This window comes from Daphnia pulicaria, chromosome 1 (assembly GCF_021234035.1).
Source record: "Daphnia pulicaria isolate SC F1-1A chromosome 1, SC_F0-13Bv2, whole genome shotgun sequence".
In the NCBI taxonomy this organism is placed as follows: Eukaryota; Metazoa; Arthropoda; class Branchiopoda; order Diplostraca; family Daphniidae; genus Daphnia; species Daphnia pulicaria.
Window position 1 is genome coordinate 17515191 of NC_060913.1, and position 18964 is coordinate 17534154.

General features: G+C 36.9%; 14 non-coding genes across 14 annotated transcripts; all 14 read left to right on the forward strand.

Moving 5' to 3' along the window:
• The first annotated feature begins 1029 nt into the window (after positions 1-1029).
• Positions 1030-1102, forward strand: Trnan-auu. The gene has a single exon. It is a non-coding gene; the product is annotated as a tRNA-Asn (tRNA).
• Positions 1103-1503: 401 nt separating this feature from the next.
• Trnat-agu lies at positions 1504-1576 on the forward strand. Its single transcript has one exon. It is a non-coding gene; the product is annotated as a tRNA-Thr (tRNA).
• Positions 1577-1987: 411 nt separating this feature from the next.
• Positions 1988-2060, forward strand: Trnat-agu. The gene has a single exon. It is a non-coding gene; the product is annotated as a tRNA-Thr (tRNA).
• A 2039-nt stretch (positions 2061-4099) lies between these two features.
• Trnat-agu lies at positions 4100-4172 on the forward strand. Its single transcript has one exon. It is a non-coding gene; the product is annotated as a tRNA-Thr (tRNA).
• Positions 4173-4583: 411 nt separating this feature from the next.
• Positions 4584-4656, forward strand: Trnat-agu. The gene has a single exon. It is a non-coding gene; the product is annotated as a tRNA-Thr (tRNA).
• A 411-nt stretch (positions 4657-5067) lies between these two features.
• On the forward strand, positions 5068-5140 carry Trnat-agu. Its single transcript has one exon. It is a non-coding gene; the product is annotated as a tRNA-Thr (tRNA).
• A 2343-nt stretch (positions 5141-7483) lies between these two features.
• Trnat-agu lies at positions 7484-7556 on the forward strand. The gene has a single exon. It is a non-coding gene; the product is annotated as a tRNA-Thr (tRNA).
• A 1378-nt stretch (positions 7557-8934) lies between these two features.
• Positions 8935-9007, forward strand: Trnat-agu. Its single transcript has one exon. It is a non-coding gene; the product is annotated as a tRNA-Thr (tRNA).
• Positions 9008-10385: 1378 nt separating this feature from the next.
• Trnat-agu lies at positions 10386-10458 on the forward strand. Its single transcript has one exon. It is a non-coding gene; the product is annotated as a tRNA-Thr (tRNA).
• Positions 10459-11836: 1378 nt separating this feature from the next.
• On the forward strand, positions 11837-11909 carry Trnat-agu. The gene has a single exon. It is a non-coding gene; the product is annotated as a tRNA-Thr (tRNA).
• Positions 11910-13288: 1379 nt separating this feature from the next.
• Positions 13289-13361, forward strand: Trnat-agu. The gene has a single exon. It is a non-coding gene; the product is annotated as a tRNA-Thr (tRNA).
• A 1378-nt stretch (positions 13362-14739) lies between these two features.
• Trnat-agu lies at positions 14740-14812 on the forward strand. The gene has a single exon. It is a non-coding gene; the product is annotated as a tRNA-Thr (tRNA).
• A 2830-nt stretch (positions 14813-17642) lies between these two features.
• Trnat-agu lies at positions 17643-17715 on the forward strand. The gene has a single exon. It is a non-coding gene; the product is annotated as a tRNA-Thr (tRNA).
• An 895-nt stretch (positions 17716-18610) lies between these two features.
• Trnat-agu lies at positions 18611-18683 on the forward strand. Its single transcript has one exon. It is a non-coding gene; the product is annotated as a tRNA-Thr (tRNA).
• Positions 18684-18964: the final 281 nt, after the last annotated feature.

The window sequence follows — 18964 nt, forward strand, 5'->3', positions numbered from 1 at the left end:
AAAACTGCTGTTGTGACGTCATGACCACTTTTGAGATTGTTGTCCTATGAAGCCGTTTTGTGGTCCTATGGCTTAGATGGCAAAGCGCCCGCCTAGTAAGCAGGAGATCACGAGTTCGAGTCTCGTTGGGACCTGTAAGAAATGTCATCGTAATCATCCCGTGTCTCTTAGAAATCAGAAAAAGAACTGATCGAATCGTTAAAATAAGTTCTATTATAGCGCAGAATACCGTTAAATTGCTAGTTATAATGATTATTTTCTTGGTAGTCTAATTTTGACTGCCTACTCGGGCACAATTCCAAATGTATTTTCCATGCTGAAATTTAAACACCAAATCATAATAACTAATTGTGCAGCATGGATCTGCTCTTCCTAGTAAGAGACCAGGACTTGTAGTATCGTTGAAAATCTCGTTGATTTTTTTGTTAATTGTTCTTTGTGCTGTGGAACAGTTGGGAACTTTAAAATAGAAGTAATCAATTGTAAAACTGCTGTTGTGACGTCATGACCACTTTTTAAATTGTTGTCCGATGAAGCCATTTTGTGGTCCTATGGCTTAGATGGCAAAGCGCCTGCCTAGTAAGCAGGAGATCACGAGTTCGAGTTTCGTTGGGACCTGTAAGAAATGTCATCATAATCATCCCGTGTCTCTTAGAATTCAGAAAAAGAACTGATAGAATCGTTAAAATAAGATCTATTTTTGCGCAGAATACCGTTAAATTGCTAGTTATAATGATTATTTTCTTGGTAGTCTAATTTTGACTGCCTACTCGGGCACAATTCCAAAGGTATTTTCCATGCTGAAATTTAAACACCAAATCATAATAACTAATTGTGCAGCATGGATCTGCTCTTCCTAGTAAGAGACCAGGACTCGTAGTATCGTTGAAAATCTCGTTGATTTTTTTGTTAATTGTTCTTTGTGCTGTGGAACAGTTGGGAACTTTAAAATAGAAGTAATCAATTGTAAAACTGCTGTTGTGACGTCATGACCATTTTTAAAATTGTTGTCCGATGAAGCCATTTTGTGGTCCTATGGCTTAGATGGCAAAGCGCCTGCCTATTAAGCAGGAGATCACGAGTTCGAGTCTCGTTGGGACCTGTAAGAAATGTCATCATAATCATCCCGTGTATCTTAGAATTCAGAAAAAGAACTGATAGAATCGTTAAAATAAGATCTATTTTAGCGCAGAATACCGTTAAATTGCTAGTTATAATGATTATTTTCTTGGTAGTCTAATTTTGACTGCCTACTCGGGCACAATTCCAAAGGTATTTTCCATGCTGAAATTTAAACACCAAATCATAATAACTAATTGTGCAGCATGGATCTGCTCTTCCTAGTAAGAGACCAGGAATCGAAGTATCGTTGAAAATCTCGTTGATTTTTTTGTAAATTGTTTGGAACAGTTGGGAACTTTAAAATAGAAGTAATCAATTGTAAAACTGCTTTTGTGACGTCATGACCACTTTTTAAATTGTAGTCCTATGAAGCCGTTTTGTGGTCCTATGGCTTAGATGGCAAAGCGCCTGCCTAGTAAGCAGGAGATCACGAGTTCGAGTCTCGTTGGGACCTGTAAGAAATGTCATCATAATCATCCCGTGTCTCTTAGAATTCAGAAAACGAACTGATAGAATCGTTAAAATAAGATCTATTTTAGCGCAGAATACCGTTAAATTGCTAGTTATAATGATTATTTTCTTGGTAGTCTAATTTTGACTGCCTACTAGGGCACAATTCCATAGGTATTTTCCATGCTAAAATTTAAACACCAAATCATAATAACTAATTGTGCAGCATGGATCTGCTCTTCCTAGTAAGAGACCAGGAATCGTAGTATCGTTGAAAATCTCGTTGATATTTTTGTAAATTGTTCTTTGTGCTGTGTAACAGTTGGGAACTTTAAAATAAAGGTAATCAATTGTAAAACTGCTGTTGTGACGTCATGACCACTTTTGAGATTGTTGTCCTATGAAGCCTTTTTGTGGTCCTATGGCTTAGATGGCAAAGCGCCTGCCTAGTAAGCAGGAGATCACGAGTTCGAGTCTCGTTGGGACCTGTAAGAAATGTCATCATAATCATCCCGTGTCTCTTAGATTTCAGAAAAAGAACTGATAGTTGCTAGTTATAATGATTATTTTCTTGGTAGTCTAATTTTGACTGCCTACTCGGGGACAATTCCAAATGTATTTTCCATGCTGAAATTTAAACACCAAATCATAATAACTAATTGTGCAGCATGGATCTGCTCTTCCTAGTAAGAGACCAGGACTTGTAGTATCGTTGAAAATCTCGTTGATTTTTTTGTTAATTGTTCTTTGTGCTGTGGAACAGTTGGGAACTTTAAAATAGAAGTAATCAATTGTAAAACTGCTGTTGTGACGTCATGACCACTTTTTAAATTGTTGTCCGATGAAGCCATTTTGTGGTCCTATGGCTTAGATGGCAAAGCGCCTGACTAGTAAGCAGGAGATCACGAGTTCAAGTTTCGTTGGGACCTGTAAGAAATGTCATCATAATCATCCCGTGTCTCTTAGAATTCAGAAAAAGAACTGATAGAATCGTTAAAATAAGATCTATTTTTGCGCAGAATACCGTTAAATTGCTAGTTATAATGATTATTTTCTTGGTAGTCTAATTTTGACTGCCTACTCGGGCACAATTCCAAAGGTATTTTCCATGCTGAAATTTAAACACCAAATCATAATAACTAATTGTGCAGCATGGATCTGCTCTTCCTAGTAAGAGACCAGGACTCGTAGTATCGTTGAAAATCTCGTTGATTTTTTTGTTAATTGTTCTTTGTGCTGTGGAACAGTTGGGAACTTTGAAATAAAGGTAATCAATTGTAAAACTGCTGTTGTGACGTCATGACCATTTTTAAAATTGTTGTCCGATGAAGCCATTTTGTGGTCCTATGGCTTAGATGGCAAAGCGCCTGCCTAGTAAACAGGAGATCACGAGTTCGAGTCTCGTTGGGACCTGTAAGAAATGTCATCATAATCATCCCGTGTCTCTTAGAATTCAGAAAAAGAACTGATAGAATCGTTAAATTAAGATCTATTTTAGCGCAGAATACCGTTAAATTGCTAGTTATAATGATTATTTTCTTGGTAGTCTAATTTTGACTGCCTACTCGGGCACAATTCCAAAGGTATTTTCCATGCTGAAATTTAAACACCAAATCATAATAACTAATTGTGCAGCATGGATCTGCTCTTCCTAGTAAGAGACCAGGACTCGTAGTATCGTTGAAAATCTCGTTGATTTTTTTGTTAATTGTTCTTTGTGCTGTGGAACAGTTGGGAACTTTAAAATAGAAGTAATCAATTGTAAAACTGCTGTTGTGACGTCATGACTACTTTTAAAATTGTTGTCCGATGAATTGTTGTCCATGCTATTATTAAAACACCAAATCATAATAACTAATTGTGCAGCATGGATCTTTCTTCCTAGTAAGAGACCAGGACTCGTAGTATCGTTGAAAATCTCGTTGATTTTTTTGTAAATTGTTTGGAACAGTTGGGAACTTTAAAATAGAAGTAATCAATTGTAAAACTGCTTTTGTGACGTCATGACAACTTTTTAAATTGTTGTCTTATGAAGCCGTTTTGTGGTACTATGGCTTAGATGGCAAAGCGCCTGCCTAGTAAGCAGGAGATCACGAGTTCGAGTCTCGTTGGGACCTTTAAGAAATGTCATCATAATCATCCCGAGTCTCTTAGAATTCAGAAAAAGAACTGATAGAATCGTTAAAATAAGATCTATTTTAGCGCAGAATACCGTTAAATTGCTAGTTATAATGATTATTTTCTTGGTAGTCTAATTTTGACTGCCTACTCGGGCACAATTCCAAAGGTATTTTCCATGCTGAAATTTAAACACCAAATCATAATAACTAATTGTGCAGCATGGATCTGCTCTTCCTAGTAAGAGACCAGGACTCGTAGTATCGTTGAAAATCTCGTTGATTTTTTTGTAAATTGTTTTTGTGCTGTGGAACAGTTGGGAACTTTAAAATAGAAGTAATCAATTGTAAAACTGCTGTTGTGACGTCATGACCACTTTTTAAATTGTTGTCCTATGAAGCGGTTTTGTGGTCCTATGGCTTAGATGGCAAAGCGCCTGCCTAGTAAGCAGGAGATCACGAGTTCGAGTCTCGTTAGGACCTGTAAGAAATGTCATCATAATCATCCCGAGTCTCTGAGAATTCAGAAAAAGAACTGATAGAATCGTTAAAATAAGATCTATTTTAGCGCAGAATACCGTTAAATTGCTAGTTATAATGATTATTTTCTTGGTAGTCTAATTTTGACTGCCTACTCGGGCACAATTCCAAAGGTATTTTCCATGCTGAAATTTAAACATCAAATCATAATAACTAATTGCGCAGCATGGATCTGCTCTTCCTAGTAAGAGACCAGGACTCGTAGTATCGTTGAAAATCTCGTTGATTTTTTTGTTAATTGTTCTTTGTGCTGTGGAACAGTTGGGAACTTTAAAATAAAAGTAATCAATTGTAAAACTGCTGTTGTGACGTCATGACCACTTTTAAAATTGTTGTCCGATGAAGCCATTTTGTGGTCCTATGGCTTAGATGGCAAAGCGCCTGCCTAGTAAGCAGGAGATCACGAGTTCGAGTCTCGTTGGGACCTGTAAGAAATGTCATCATAATCATCCCGTGTATCTTAGAAATTCAGAAAAAGAACTGATAGAATCGTTAAAATAAGATCTATTTTAGCGCAGAATACCGTTAAATTGCTAGTTATAATGATTATTTTCTTGGTAGTCTAATTTTGACTGCCTACTCGGGCACAATTCCAAAGGTATTTTCCATGCTGAAATTTAAACACCAAATCATAATAACTAATTGTGCAGCATGGATCTGCTCTTCCTAGTAAGAGACCAGGACTCGTAGTATCGTTGAAAATCTCGTTGATTTTTTTGTAAATTGTTTTTGTGCTGTGGAACAGTTGGGAACTTTAAAATAGAAGTAATCAATTGTAAAACTGCTGTTGTGACGTCATGACCACTTTTTAAATTGTTGTCCTATGAAGCCGTTTTGTGGTCCTATGGCTTAGATGGCAAAGCGCCTGCCTAGTAAGCAGGAGATCACGAGTTCGAGTCTCGTTGGGACCTGTAAGAAATGTCATCATAATCATCCCGTATCTCTTAGAATTCAGAAAAAGAACTGATAGAATCGTTAAAATAAGTTCTATTTTAGCGAAGAATACCGTTAAATTGCTAATTATAATGTTTATTTTCTTGGTAGTCTAATTTTGACTGCCTACTCGGGCACAATTCCAAAGGTATTTTCCATGCTGAAATTTAAACACCAAATCATAATAACTAATTGTGCAGCATGGATCTGCTCTTCCTAGTAAGAGACCAGGACTTGTAGTATCGTTGAAAATCTCGTTGATTTTTTTGTTAATTGTTCTTTGTGCTGTGGAACAGTTGGGAACTTTAAAATAGAAGTAATCAATTGTAAAACTGCTGTTGTGACGTCATGACCACTTTTTAAATTTTTGTCTTATGAAGCCGTTTTGTGGTACTCTGGCTTAGATGGCAAAGCGCCTGCCTAGTAAGCAGGAGATCACGAGTTCGAGTCTCGTTGGGACCTGTAAGAAAAGTCATCGTAATCATCCCGTGTCTCTTAGAAATCAGAAAAAGAACTGATCGAATCGTTAAAATAAGTTCTATTATAGCGCAGAATACCGTTAAATTGCTAGTTATAATGATTATTTTCTTGGTAGTCTAATTTTAACTGCCTACTAGGGCACAATTCCATAGGTATTTTCCATGCTAAAATTTAAACACCAAATCATAATAACTAATTGTGCAGCATGGATCTGCTCTTCCTAGTAAGAGACCAGGACTCGTAGTATCGTTGAAAATCTCGTTGATTTTTTTGTAAATTGTTTGGAACAGTTGGGAACTTTAAAATGAAAGTAATCAATTGTAAAACTGCTTTTGTGACGTCATGACCACTTTTTAAATGGTTGTCCTATGAAGCCATTTTGTGGTCCTATGGCTTAGATGGCAAAGCGCCTGCCTAATAAGCAGGAGATCACGAGTTCGAGTCTCGTTGGGACCTGTAAGAAATATCATCATAATCATCCCGTGTCTCTTAGAATTCAGAAAAAGAACTGATAGAATCGTTAAAATAAGATCTACAGTAGCTACACAAAGTTTCCGCACAGCTGAGAGAAGCTTATGGGAAAACGGGTATTTTGAAAATTCGCCAAAAATCGAGTTTTCGTCGGACGAAAACGATTTTTGGACAGGGGGTTCTTAGACTTAAGGTTTATAGCATATATTTTTTGGGTATTTTTTCGTTCACGCGAACGTCCCTTTTAAATTGGAAGTAAAAGTTTCCGCACAGTCGAGAGGGCCAATAGTAAATCGTACTACTTTGGCTCTCTTGTACTGGACGGAAAAGAGGGCTAGGAGAGTTCTTTAGGGTTTAAAAAAAAGAACATCGTTAGCTCTATAACCTCATCTGAAATGTTGACCCCCATGCCATTTGAGAAATCACTTTAATTTCGATGTGAAAATAAAAAGTTTTCATTTCTCAGTTATTTTCCCTGGGATCCCCACTCCCGTAGTTGCCGGTTTTCCAAATACCAAGTCTAAAAAAAAGGCCTAGAGATGGCCTGTCTTTTTTCTCCCACTGCCCCTAATATTTAAAATCTCGGTATTTGGAAAATCCGGCAACTACGGGAGGGGGGAACAAAGGGAAACTAACTGAGAAATGAAAACTTTTCATTTTCACATCGAAATTAAAGTGATTTCTCAAATGGCATGGGGGTCAACATTGCAGATGAGGTTATAGAGCTAACGATGTTCTTTTTTTTAAACCCTAAAGAACTCTCCTAGCCCTCTTTTCCGTCCAGTACAAGAGAGCCAAAGTAGTACGATTTACTATTGGCCCTCTCGACTGTGCGGAAACTTTTACTTCCAATTTAAAAGGGACGTTCGCGTGAACGAAAAAATACCCAAAAAATATATGCTATAAACCTTAAGTCTAAGAACCCCCTGTCCAAAAATCGTTTTCGTCCGACGAAAACTCGATTTTTGGCGAATTTTCAAAATACCCGTTTTCCCATAAGCTTCTCTCAGCTGTGCGGAAACTTTGTGTAGCTACTGTATTTTAGCGCAGAATACCGTTAAATTGCTAGTTATAATGATTATTTTCTTGGTAGTCTAATTTTGACTGCCTACTCGGGCACAATTCCAAAGGTATTCTCCATGCTGAAATTTAAACACCAAATCATAATAACTAATTGTGCAGCATGGATCTGCTCTTCCTAGTAAGAGACCAGGACTCGTAGTATCGTTGAAAATCTCGTTGATTTTTTTGTAAATTGTTTTTGTGCTGTGGAACAGTTGGGAACTTTAAAATAGAAGTAATCAATTGTAAAACTGCTTTTGTGACGTCATGACCACTTTTTAAATTGTTGTCCTATGAAGCCGTTTTGTGGTCCTATGGCTTAGATGGCAAAGCGCCTGCCTAGTAAGCAGGAGATCACGAGTTCGAGTCTCGTTGGGACCTGTAAGAAATGTCAACATTATCATCCCGTGTTTCTTAGAATTAAGAAAAAGAACTGATAGAATCGTTAAAATAAGTTCTATTTTAGCACAGAATACCGTTAAATTGCTAGTTATAATGATTATTTTCTTGGTAGTCTAATTTTGACTGCCTACTCGGGCACAATTCCAAAGGTATTTTCCATGCTGAAATTTAAACACCAAATCATAATAACTAATTGTGCAGCATGTATCTGCTCTACCTAGTAAGAGACCAGGACTCGTAGTATCGTTGAAAATCTCGTTGATATTTTTGTAAATTGTTCTTTGTGCTGTGGAACAGTTGGGAACTTTAAAATAAAGGTAATCAATTGTAAAACTGCTGTTGTGACGTCATGACCACTTTTAAAATGATGTCCTATGAAGCCGTTTTGTTGTCCTATGGCTTAGATGGCAAAGCGCCTGCCTAGTAAGCAGGAGATCACGAGTTCGAGTCTCGTTGGGACCTGTAAGAAATGTCATCATAATCATCCCGTGTCTCTTAGAATTCAGAAAAAGAACTGATAGAATCGTTAAAATAAGATCTATTTTTGCGCAGAATACCGTTAAATTGCTAGTTATAATGATTATTTTCTTGGTAGTCTAATTTTGACTGCCTACTCGGGCACAATTCCAAAGGTATTTTCCATGCTGAAATTTAAACATCAAATCATAATAACTAATTGCGCAGCATGGATCTGCTCTTCCTAGTAAGAGACCAGGACTCGTAGTATCGTTGAAAATCTCGTTGATTTTTTTGTTAATTGTTCTTTGTGCTGTGGAACAGTTGGGAACTTTAAAATAAAAGTAATCAATTGTAAAACTGCTGTTGTGACGTCATGACCACTTTTAAAATTGTTGTCCGATGAAGCCATTTTGTGGTCCTATGGCTTAGATGGCAAAGCGCCTGCCTAGTAAGCAGGACATCACGAGTTCGAGTCTCGTTGGGACCTGTAAGAAATGTCATCATAATCATCCCGTGTATCTTAGAAATTCAGAAAAAGAACTGATAGAATCGTTAAAATAAGATCTATTTTAGCGCAGAATACCGTTAAATTGCTAGTTATAATGATTATTTTCTTGGTAGTCTAATTTTGACTGCCTACTCGGGCACAATTCCAAAGGTATTCTCCATGCTGAAATTTAAACACCAAATCATAATAACTAATTGTGCAGCATGGATCTGCTCTTCCTAGTAAGAGACCAGGACTCGTAGTATCGTTGAAAATCTCGTTGATTTTTTTGTAAATTGTTTTTGTGCTGTGGAACAGTTGGGAACTTTAAAATAGAAGTAATCAATTGTAAAACTGCTTTTGTGACGTCATGACCACTTTTTAAATTGTTGTCCTATGAAGCCGTTTTGTGGTCCTATGGCTTAGATGGCAAAGCGCCTGCCTAGTAAGCAGGAGATCACGAGTTCGAGTCTCGTTGGGACCTGTAAGAAATGTCAACATTATCATCCCGTGTTTCTTAGAATTAAGAAAAAGAACTGATAGAATCGTTAAAATAAGTTCTATTTTAGCACAGAATACCGTTAAATTGCTAGTTATAATGATTATTTTCTTGGTAGTCTAATTTTGACTGCCTACTCGGGCACAATTCCAAAGGTATTTTCCATGCTGAAATTTAAACACCAAATCATAATAACTAATTGTGCAGCATGTATCTGCTCTACCTAGTAAGAGACCAGGACTCGTAGTATCGTTGAAAATCTCGTTGATATTTTTGTAAATTGTTCTTTGTGCTGTGGAACAGTTGGGAACTTTAAAATAAAGGTAATCAATTGTAAAACTGCTGTTGTGACGTCATGACCACTTTTAAAATGATGTCCTATGAAGCCGTTTTGTTGTCCTATGGCTTAGATGGCAAAGCGCCTGCCTAGTAAGCAGGAGATCACGAGTTCGAGTCTCGTTGGGACCTGTAAGAAATGTCATCATAATCATCCCGTGTCTCTTAGAATTCAGAAAAAGAACTGATAGAATCGTTAAAATAAGATCTATTTTTGCGCAGAATACCGTTAAATTGCTAGTTATAATGATTATTTTCTTGGTAGTCTAATTTTGACTGCCTACTCGGGCACAATTCCAAAGGTATTTTCCATGCTGAAATTTAAACATCAAATCATAATAACTAATTGCGCAGCATGGATCTGCTCTTCCTAGTAAGAGACCAGGACTCGTAGTATCGTTGAAAATCTCGTTGATTTTTTTGTTAATTGTTCTTTGTGCTGTGGAACAGTTGGGAACTTTAAAATAAAAGTAATCAATTGTAAAACTGCTGTTGTGACGTCATGACCACTTTTAAAATTGTTGTCCGATGAAGCCATTTTGTGGTCCTATGGCTTAGATGGCAAAGCGCCTGCCTAGTAAGCAGGACATCACGAGTTCGAGTCTCGTTGGGACCTGTAAGAAATGTCATCATAATCATCCCGTGTATCTTAGAAATTCAGAAAAAGAACTGATAGAATCGTTAAAATAAGATCTATTTTAGCGCAGAATACCGTTAAATTGCTAGTTATAATGATTATTTTCTTGGTAGTCTAATTTTGACTGCCTACTCGGGCACAATTCCAAAGGTATTCTCCATGCTGAAATTTAAACACCAAATCATAATAACTAATTGTGCAGCATGGATCTGCTCTTCCTAGTAAGAGACCAGGACTCGTAGTATCGTTGAAAATCTCGTTGATTTTTTTGTAAATTGTTTTTGTGCTGTGGAACAGTTGGGAACTTTAAAATAGAAGTAATCAATTGTAAAACTGCTTTTGTGACGTCATGACCACTTTTTAAATTGTTGTCCTATGAAGCCGTTTTGTGGTCCTATGGCTTAGATGGCAAAGCGCCTGCCTAGTAAGCAGGAGATCACGAGTTCGAGTCTCGTTGGGACCTGTAAGAAATGTCAACATTATCATCCCGTGTTTCTTAGAATTAAGAAAAAGAACTGATAGAATCGTTAAAATAAGTTCTATTTTAGCACAGAATACCGTTAAATTGCTAGTTATAATGATTATTTTCTTGGTAGTCTAATTTTGACTGCCTACTCGGGCACAATTCCAAAGGTATTTTCCATGCTGAAATTTAAACACCAAATCATAATAACTAATTGTGCAGCATGGATCTGCTCTACCTAGTAAGAGACCAGGACTCGTAGTATCGTTGAAAATCTCGTTGATATTTTTGTAAATTGTTCTTTGTGCTGTGGAACAGTTGGGAACTTTAAAATAAAGGTAATCAATTGTAAAACTGCTGTTGTGACGTCATGACCACTTTTAAAATGATGTCCTATGAAGCCGTTTTGTTGTCCTATGGCTTAGATGGCAAAGCGCCTGCCTAGTAAGCAGGAGATCACGAGTTCGAGTCTCGTTGGGACCTGTAAGAAATGTCATCATAATCATCCCGTGTCTCTTAGAATTCAGAAAAAGAACTGATAGAATCGTTAAAATAAGATCTATTTTTGCGCAGAATACCGTTAAATTGCTAGTTATAATGATTATTTTCTTGGTAGTCTAATTTTGACTGCCTACTCGGGCACAATTCCAAAGGTATTTTCCATGCTGAAATTTAAACATCAAATCATAATAACTAATTGCGCAGCATGGATCTGCTCTTCCTAGTAAGAGACCAGGACTCGTAGTATCGTTGAAAATCTCGTTGATTTTTTTGTTAATTGTTCTTTGTGCTGTGGAACAGTTGGGAACTTTAAAATAAAAGTAATCAATTGTAAAACTGCTGTTGTGACGTCATGACCACTTTTAAAATTGTTGTCCGATGAAGCCATTTTGTGGTCCTATGGCTTAGGTGGCAAAGCGCCTGCCTAGTAAGCAGGACATCACGAGTTCGAGTCTCGTTGGGACCTGTAAGAAATGTCATCATAATCATCCCGTGTATCTTAGAAATTCAGAAAAAAAACTGATAGAATCGTTAAAATAAGATCTATTTTAGCGCAGAATACCGTTAAATTGCTAGTTATAATGATTATTTTCTTGGTAGTCTAATTTTGACTGCCTACTCGGGCACAATTCCAAAGGTATTTTCCATGCTGAAATTTAAACACCAAATCATAATAACTAATTGTGCAGCATGGATCTGCTCTTCCTAGTAAGAGACCAGGACTCGTAGTATCGTTGAAAATCTCGTTGATTTTTTTGTAAATTGTTTTTGTGCTGTGGAACAGTTGGGAACTTTAAAATAGAAGTAATCAATTGTAAAACTGCTGTTGTGACGTCATGACCACTTTTTAAATTGTTGTCCTATGAAGCCGTTTTGTGGTCCTATGGCTTAGATGGCAAAGCGCCTGCCTAGTAAGCAGGAGATCACGAGTTCGAGTCTCGTTGGGACCTGTAAGAAATGTCATCATAATCATCCCGTGTCTCTTAGAATTCAGAAAAAGAACTGATAGAATCGTTAAAATAAGTTCTATTTTAGCGAAGAATACCGTTAAATTGCTAGTTATAATGTTTATTTTCTTGGTAGTCTAATTTTGACTGCCTACTCGGGCACAATTCCAAAGGTATTTTCCATGCTGAAATTTAAACACCAAATCATAATAACTAATTGTGCAGCATGGATCTGCTCTTCCTAGTAAGAGACCAGGACTTGTAGTATCGTTGAAAATCTCGTTGATTTTTTTGTTAATTGTTCTTTGTGCTGTGGAACAGTTGGGAACTTTAAAATAGAAGTAATCAATTGTAAAACTGCTGTTGTGACGTTATGACCACTTTTTAAATTGTTGTCTTATGAAGCCGTTTTGTGGTACTATGGCTTAGATGGCAAAGCGCCTGCCTAGTAAGCAGGAGATCACGAGTTCGAGTCTCGTTGGGACCTGTAAGAGATGTCATCATAATCATCCCGAGTCTCTTAGAATTCAGAAAAAGAACTGATAGAATCGTTAAAATAAGATCTATTTTTGCGCAGAATACCGTTAAATTGCTAGTTATAATGATTATTTTCTTGGTAGTCTAATTTTGACTGCCTACTCGGGCACAATTCCAAAGGTATTTTCCATGCTGAAATTTAAACATCAAATCATAATAACTAATTGCGCAGCATGGATCTGCTCTTCCTAGTAAGAGACCAGGACTCGTAGTATCGTTGAAAATCTCGTTGATTTTTTTGTTAATTGTTCTTTGTGCTGTGGAACAGTTGGGAACTTTAAAATAAAAGTAATCAATTGTAAAACTGCTGTTGTGACGTCATGACCACTTTTAAAATTGTTGTCCGATGAAGCCATTTTGTGGTCCTATGGCTTAGATGGCAAAGCGCCTGCCTAGTAAGCAGGACATCACGAGTTCGAGTCTCGTTGGGACCTGTAAGAAATGTCATCATAATCATCCCGTGTATCTTAGAAATTCAGAAAAAGAACTGATAGAATCGTTAAAATAAGATCTATTTTAGCGCAGAATACCGTTAAATTGCTAGTTATAATGATTATTTTCTTGGTAGTCTAATTTTGACTGCCTACTCGGGCACAATTCCAAAGGTATTCTCCATGCTGAAATTTAAACACCAAATCATAATAACTAATTGTGCAGCATGGATCTGCTCTTCCTAGTAAGAGACCAGGACTCGTAGTATCGTTGAAAATCTCGTTGATTTTTTTGTAAATTGTTTTTGTGCTGTGGAACAGTTGGGAACTTTAAAATAGAAGTAATCAATTGTAAAACTGCTTTTGTGACGTCATGACCACTTTTTAAATTGTTGTCCTATGAAGCCGTTTTGTGGTCCTATGGCTTAGATGGCAAAGCGCCTGCCTAGTAAGCAGGAGATCACGAGTTCGAGTCTCGTTGGGACCTGTAAGAAATGTCAACATTATCATCCCGTGTTTCTTAGAATTAAGAAAAAGAACTGATAGAATCGTTAAAATAAGTTCTATTTTAGCACAGAATACCGTTAAATTGCTAGTTATAATGATTATTTTCTTGGTAGTCTAATTTTGACTGCCTACTCGGGCACAATTCCAAAGGTATTTTCCATGCTGAAATTTAAACACCAAATCATAATAACTAATTGTGCAGCATGGATCTGCTCTACCTAGTAAGAGACCAGGACTCGTAGTATCGTTGAAAATCTCGTTGATATTTTTGTAAATTGTTCTTTGTGCTGTGGAACAGTTGGGAACTTTAAAATAAAGGTAATCAATTGTAAAACTGCTGTTGTGACGTCATGACCACTTTTAAAATGATGTCCTATGAAGCCGTTTTGTTGTCCTATGGCTTAGATGGCAAAGCGCCTGCCTAGTAAGCAGGAGATCACGAGTTCGAGTCTCGTTGGGACCTGTAAGAAATGTCATCATAATCATCCCGTGTCTCTTAGAATTCAGAAAAAGAACTGATAGAATCGTTAAAATAAGATCTATTTTTGCGCAGAATACCGTTAAATTGCTAGTTATAATGATTATTTTCTTGGTAGTCTAATTTTGACTGCCTACTCGGGCACAATTCCAAAGGTATTTTCCATGCTGAAATTTAAACATCAAATCATAATAACTAATTGCGCAGCATGGATCTGCTCTTCCTAGTAAGAGACCAGGACTCGTAGTATCGTTGAAAATCTCGTTGATTTTTTTGTTAATTGTTCTTTGTGCTGTGGAACAGTTGGGAACTTTAAAATAAAAGTAATCAATTGTAAAACTGCTGTTGTGACGTCATGACCACTTTTAAAATTGTTGTCCGATGAAGCCATTTTGTGGTCCTATGGCTTAGGTGGCAAAGCGCCTGCCTAGTAAGCAGGACATCACGAGTTCGAGTCTCGTTGGGACCTGTAAGAAATGTCATCATAATCATCCCGTGTATCTTAGAAATTCAGAAAAAAAACTGATAGAATCGTTAAAATAAGATCTATTTTAGCGCAGAATACCGTTAAATTGCTAGTTATAATGATTATTTTCTTGGTAGTCTAATTTTGACTGCCTACTCGGGCACAATTCCAAAGGTATTTTCCATGCTGAAATTTAAACACCAAATCATAATAACTAATTGTGCAGCATGGATCTGCTCTTCCTAGTAAGAGACCAGGACTCGTAGTATCGTTGAAAATCTCGTTGATTTTTTTGTAAATTGTTTTTGTGCTGTGGAACAGTTGGGAACTTTAAAATAGAAGTAATCAATTGTAAAACTGCTGTTGTGACGTCATGACCACTTTTTAAATTGTTGTCCTATGAAGCCGTTTTGTGGTCCTATGGCTTAGATGGCAAAGCGCCTGCCTAGTAAGCAGGAGATCACGAGTTCGAGTCTCGTTGGGACCTGTAAGAAATGTCATCATAATCATCCCGTGTCTCTTAGAATTCAGAAAAAGAACTGATAGAATCGTTAAAATAAGTTCTATTTTAGCGAAGAATACCGTTAAATTGCTAGTTATAATGTTTATTTTCTTGGTAGTCTAATTTTGACTGCCTACTCGGGCACAATTCCAAAGGTATTTTCCATGCTGAAATTTAAACACCAAATCATAATAACTAATTGTGCAGCATGGATCTGCTCTTCCTAGTAAGAGACCAGGACTTGTAGTATCGTTGAAAATCTCGTTGATTTTTTTGTTAATTGTTCTTTGTGCTGTGGAACAGTTGGGAACTTTAAAATAGAAGTAATCAATTGTAAAACTGCTGTTGTGACGTTATGACCACTTTTTAAATTGTTGTCTTATGAAGCCGTTTTGTGGTACTATGGCTTAGATGGCAAAGCGCCTGCCTAGTAAGCAGGAGATCACGAGTTCGAGTCTCGTTGGGACCTGTAAGAGATGTCATCATAATCATCCCGAGTCTCTTAGAATTCAGAAAAAGAACTGATAGAATCGTTAAAATAAGATCTATTTTTGCGCAGAATACCGTTAAATTGCTAGTTATAATGATTATTTTCTTGGTAGTCTAATTTTGACTGCCTACTCGGGCACAATTCCAAAGGTATTTTCCATGCTGAAATTTAAACATCAAATCATAATAACTAATTGCGCAGCATGGATCTGCTCTTCCTAGTAAGAGACCAGGACTCGTAGTATCGTTGAAAATCTCGTTGATTTTTTTGTTAATTGTTCTTTGTGCTGTGGAACAGTTGGGAACTTTAAAATAAAAGTAATCAATTGTAAAACTGCTGTTGTGACGTCATGACCACTTTTAAAATTGTTGTCCGATGAAGCCATTTTGTGGTCCTATGGCTTAGATGGCAAAGCGCCTGCCTAGTAAGCAGGACATCACGAGTTCGAGTCTCGTTGGGACCTGTAAGAAATGTCATCATAATCATCCCGTGTATCTTAGAAATTCAGAAAAAGAACTGATAGAATCGTTAAAATAAGATCTATTTTAGCGCAGAATACCGTTAAATTGCTAGTTATAATGATTATTTTCTTGGTAGTCTAATTTTGACTGCCTACTCGGGCACAATTCCAAAGGTATTCTCCATGCTGAAATTTAAACACCAAATCATAATAACTAATTGTGCAGCATGGATCTGCTCTTCCTAGTAAGAGACCAGGACTCGTAGTATCGTTGAAAATCTCGTTGATTTTTTTGTAAATTGTTTTTGTGCTGTGGAACAGTTGGGAACTTTAAAATAGAAGTAATCAATTGTAAAACTGCTTTTGTGACGTCATGACCACTTTTTAAATTGTTGTCCTATGAAGCCGTTTTGTGGTCCTATAGCTTAGATGGCAAAGCGCCTGCCTAGTAAGCAGGAGATCACGAGTTCGAGTCTCGTTGGGACCTGTAAGAAATGTCAACATTATCATCCCGTGTTTCTTAGAATTAAGAAAAAGAACTGATAGAATCGTAAAAATAAGTTCTATTTTAGCACAGAATACCGTTAAATTGCTAGTTATAATGATTATTTTCTTGGTAGTCTAATTTTGACTGCCTACTCGGGCACAATTCCAAAGGTATTTTCCATGCTGAAATTTAAACACCAAATCATAATAACTAATTGTGCAGCATGGATCTGCTCTACCTAGTAAGAGACCAGGACTCGTAGTATCGTTGAAAATCTCGTTGATATTTTTGTAAATTGTTCTTTGTGCTGTGGAACAGTTGGGAACTTTAAAATAAAGGTAATCAATTGTAAAACTGCTGTTGTGACGTCATGACCACTTTTAAAATGATGTCCTATGAAGCCGTTTTGTTGTCCTATGGCTTAGATGGCAAAGCGCCTGCCTAGTAAGCAGGAGATCACGAGTTCGAGTCTCGTTGGGACCTGTAAGAAATGTCATCATAATCATCCCGTGTCTCTTAGAATTCAGAAAAAGAACTGATAGAATCGTTAAAATAAGATCTATTTTTGCGCAGAATACCGTTAAATTGCTAGTTATAATGATTATTTTCTTGGTAGTCTAATTTTGACTGCCTACTCGGGCACAATTCCAAAGGTATTTTCCATGCTGAAATTTAAACATCAAATCATAATAACTAATTGCGCAGCATGGATCTGCTCTTCCTAGTAAGAGACCAGGACTCGTAGTATCGTTGAAAATCTCGTTGATTTTTTTGTTAATTGTTCTTTGTGCTGTGGAACAGTTGGGAACTTTAAAATAAAAGTAATCAATTGTAAAACTGCTGTTGTGACGTCATGACCACTTTTAAAATTGTTGTCCGATGAAGCCATTTTGTGGTCCTATGGCTTAGGTGGCAAAGCGCCTGCCTAGTAAGCAGGACATCACGAGTTCGAGTCTCGTTGGGACCTGTAAGAAATGTCATCATAATCATCCCGTGTATCTTAGAAATTCAGAAAAAAAACTGATAGAATCGTTAAAATAAGATCTATTTTAGCGCAGAATACCGTTAAATTGCTAGTTATAATGATTATTTTCTTGGTAGTCTAATTTTGACTGCCTACTCGGGCACAATTCCAAAGGTATTTTCCATGCTGAAATTTAAACACCAAATCATAATAACTAATTGTGCAGCATGGATCTGCTCTTCCTAGTAAGAGACCAGGACTCGTAGTATCGTTGAAAATCTCGTTGATTTTTTTGTAAATTGTTTTTGTGCTGTGGAACAGTTGGGAACTTTAAAATAGAAGTAATCAATTGTAAAACTGCTGTTGTGACGTCATGACCACTTTTTAAATTGTTGTCCTATGAAGCCGTTTTGTGGTCCTATGGCTTAGATGGCAAAGCGCCTGCCTAGTAAGCAGGAGATCACGAGTTCGAGTCTCGTTGGGACCTGTAAGAAATGTCATCATAATCATCCCGTGTCTCTTAGAATTCAGAAAAAGAACTGATAGAATCGTTAAAATAAGTTCTATTTTAGCGAAGAATACCGTTAAATTGCTAGTTATAATGTTTATTTTCTTGGTAGTCTAATTTTGACTGCCTACTCGGGCACAATTCCAAAGGTATTTTCCATGCTGAAATTTAAACACCAAATCATAATAACTAATTGTGCAGCATGGATCTGCTCTTCCTAGTAAGAGACCAGGACTTGTAGTATCGTTGAAAATCTCGTTGATTTTTTTGTTAATTGTTCTTTGTGCTGTGGAACAGTTGGGAACTTTAAAATAGAAGTAATCAATTGTAAAACTGCTGTTGTGACGTTATGACCACTTTTTAAATTGTTGTCTTATGAAGCCGTTTTGTGGTACTATGGCTTAGATGGCAAAGCGCCTGCCTAGTAAGCAGGAGATCACGAGTTCGAGTCTCGTTGGGACCTGTAAGAGATGTCATCATAATCATCCCGAGTCTCTTAGAATTCAGAAAAAGAACTGATAGAATCGTTAAAATAAGATCTATTTTTGCGCAGAATACCGTTAAATTGCTAGTTATAATGATTATTTTCTTGGTAGTCTAATTTTGACTGCCTACTCGGGCACAATTCCAAAGGTATTTTCCATGCTGAAATTTAAACACCAAATCATAATAACTAATTGCGCAGCATGGATCTGCTCTTCCTAGTAAGAGACCAGGACTCGTAGTATCGTTGAAAATCTCGTTGATTTTTTTGTTAATTGTTCTTTGTGCTGTGGAACAGTTGGGAACTTTAAAATAGAAGTAATCAATTGAAAAACTGCTGTTGTGACGTCATGACCACTTTTAAAATTGTTGTCCGATGAATCCATTTTGTGGTCCTATGGCTTAGATGGCAAAGCGCCTGCCTAGTAAGCAGGAGATCACGAGTTCGAGTCTCGTTGGGACCTGTAAGAAATGTCATCATAATCATCCCGTGTATCTTAGAATTCAGAAAAAGAACTGATAGAATCGTTAAAATAAGATCTATTTTAGCGCAGAATACCGTTAAATTGCTAGTTATAATGATTATTTTCTTGGTAGTCTAATTTTGACTGCCTACTCGGGCACAATTCCAAAGGTATTTTCCATGCTGAAATTTAAACACCAAATCATAATAACTAATTGTGCAGCATGGATCTGCTCTTCCTAGTAAGAGACCAGGAATCGAAGTATCGTTGAAAATCTCGTT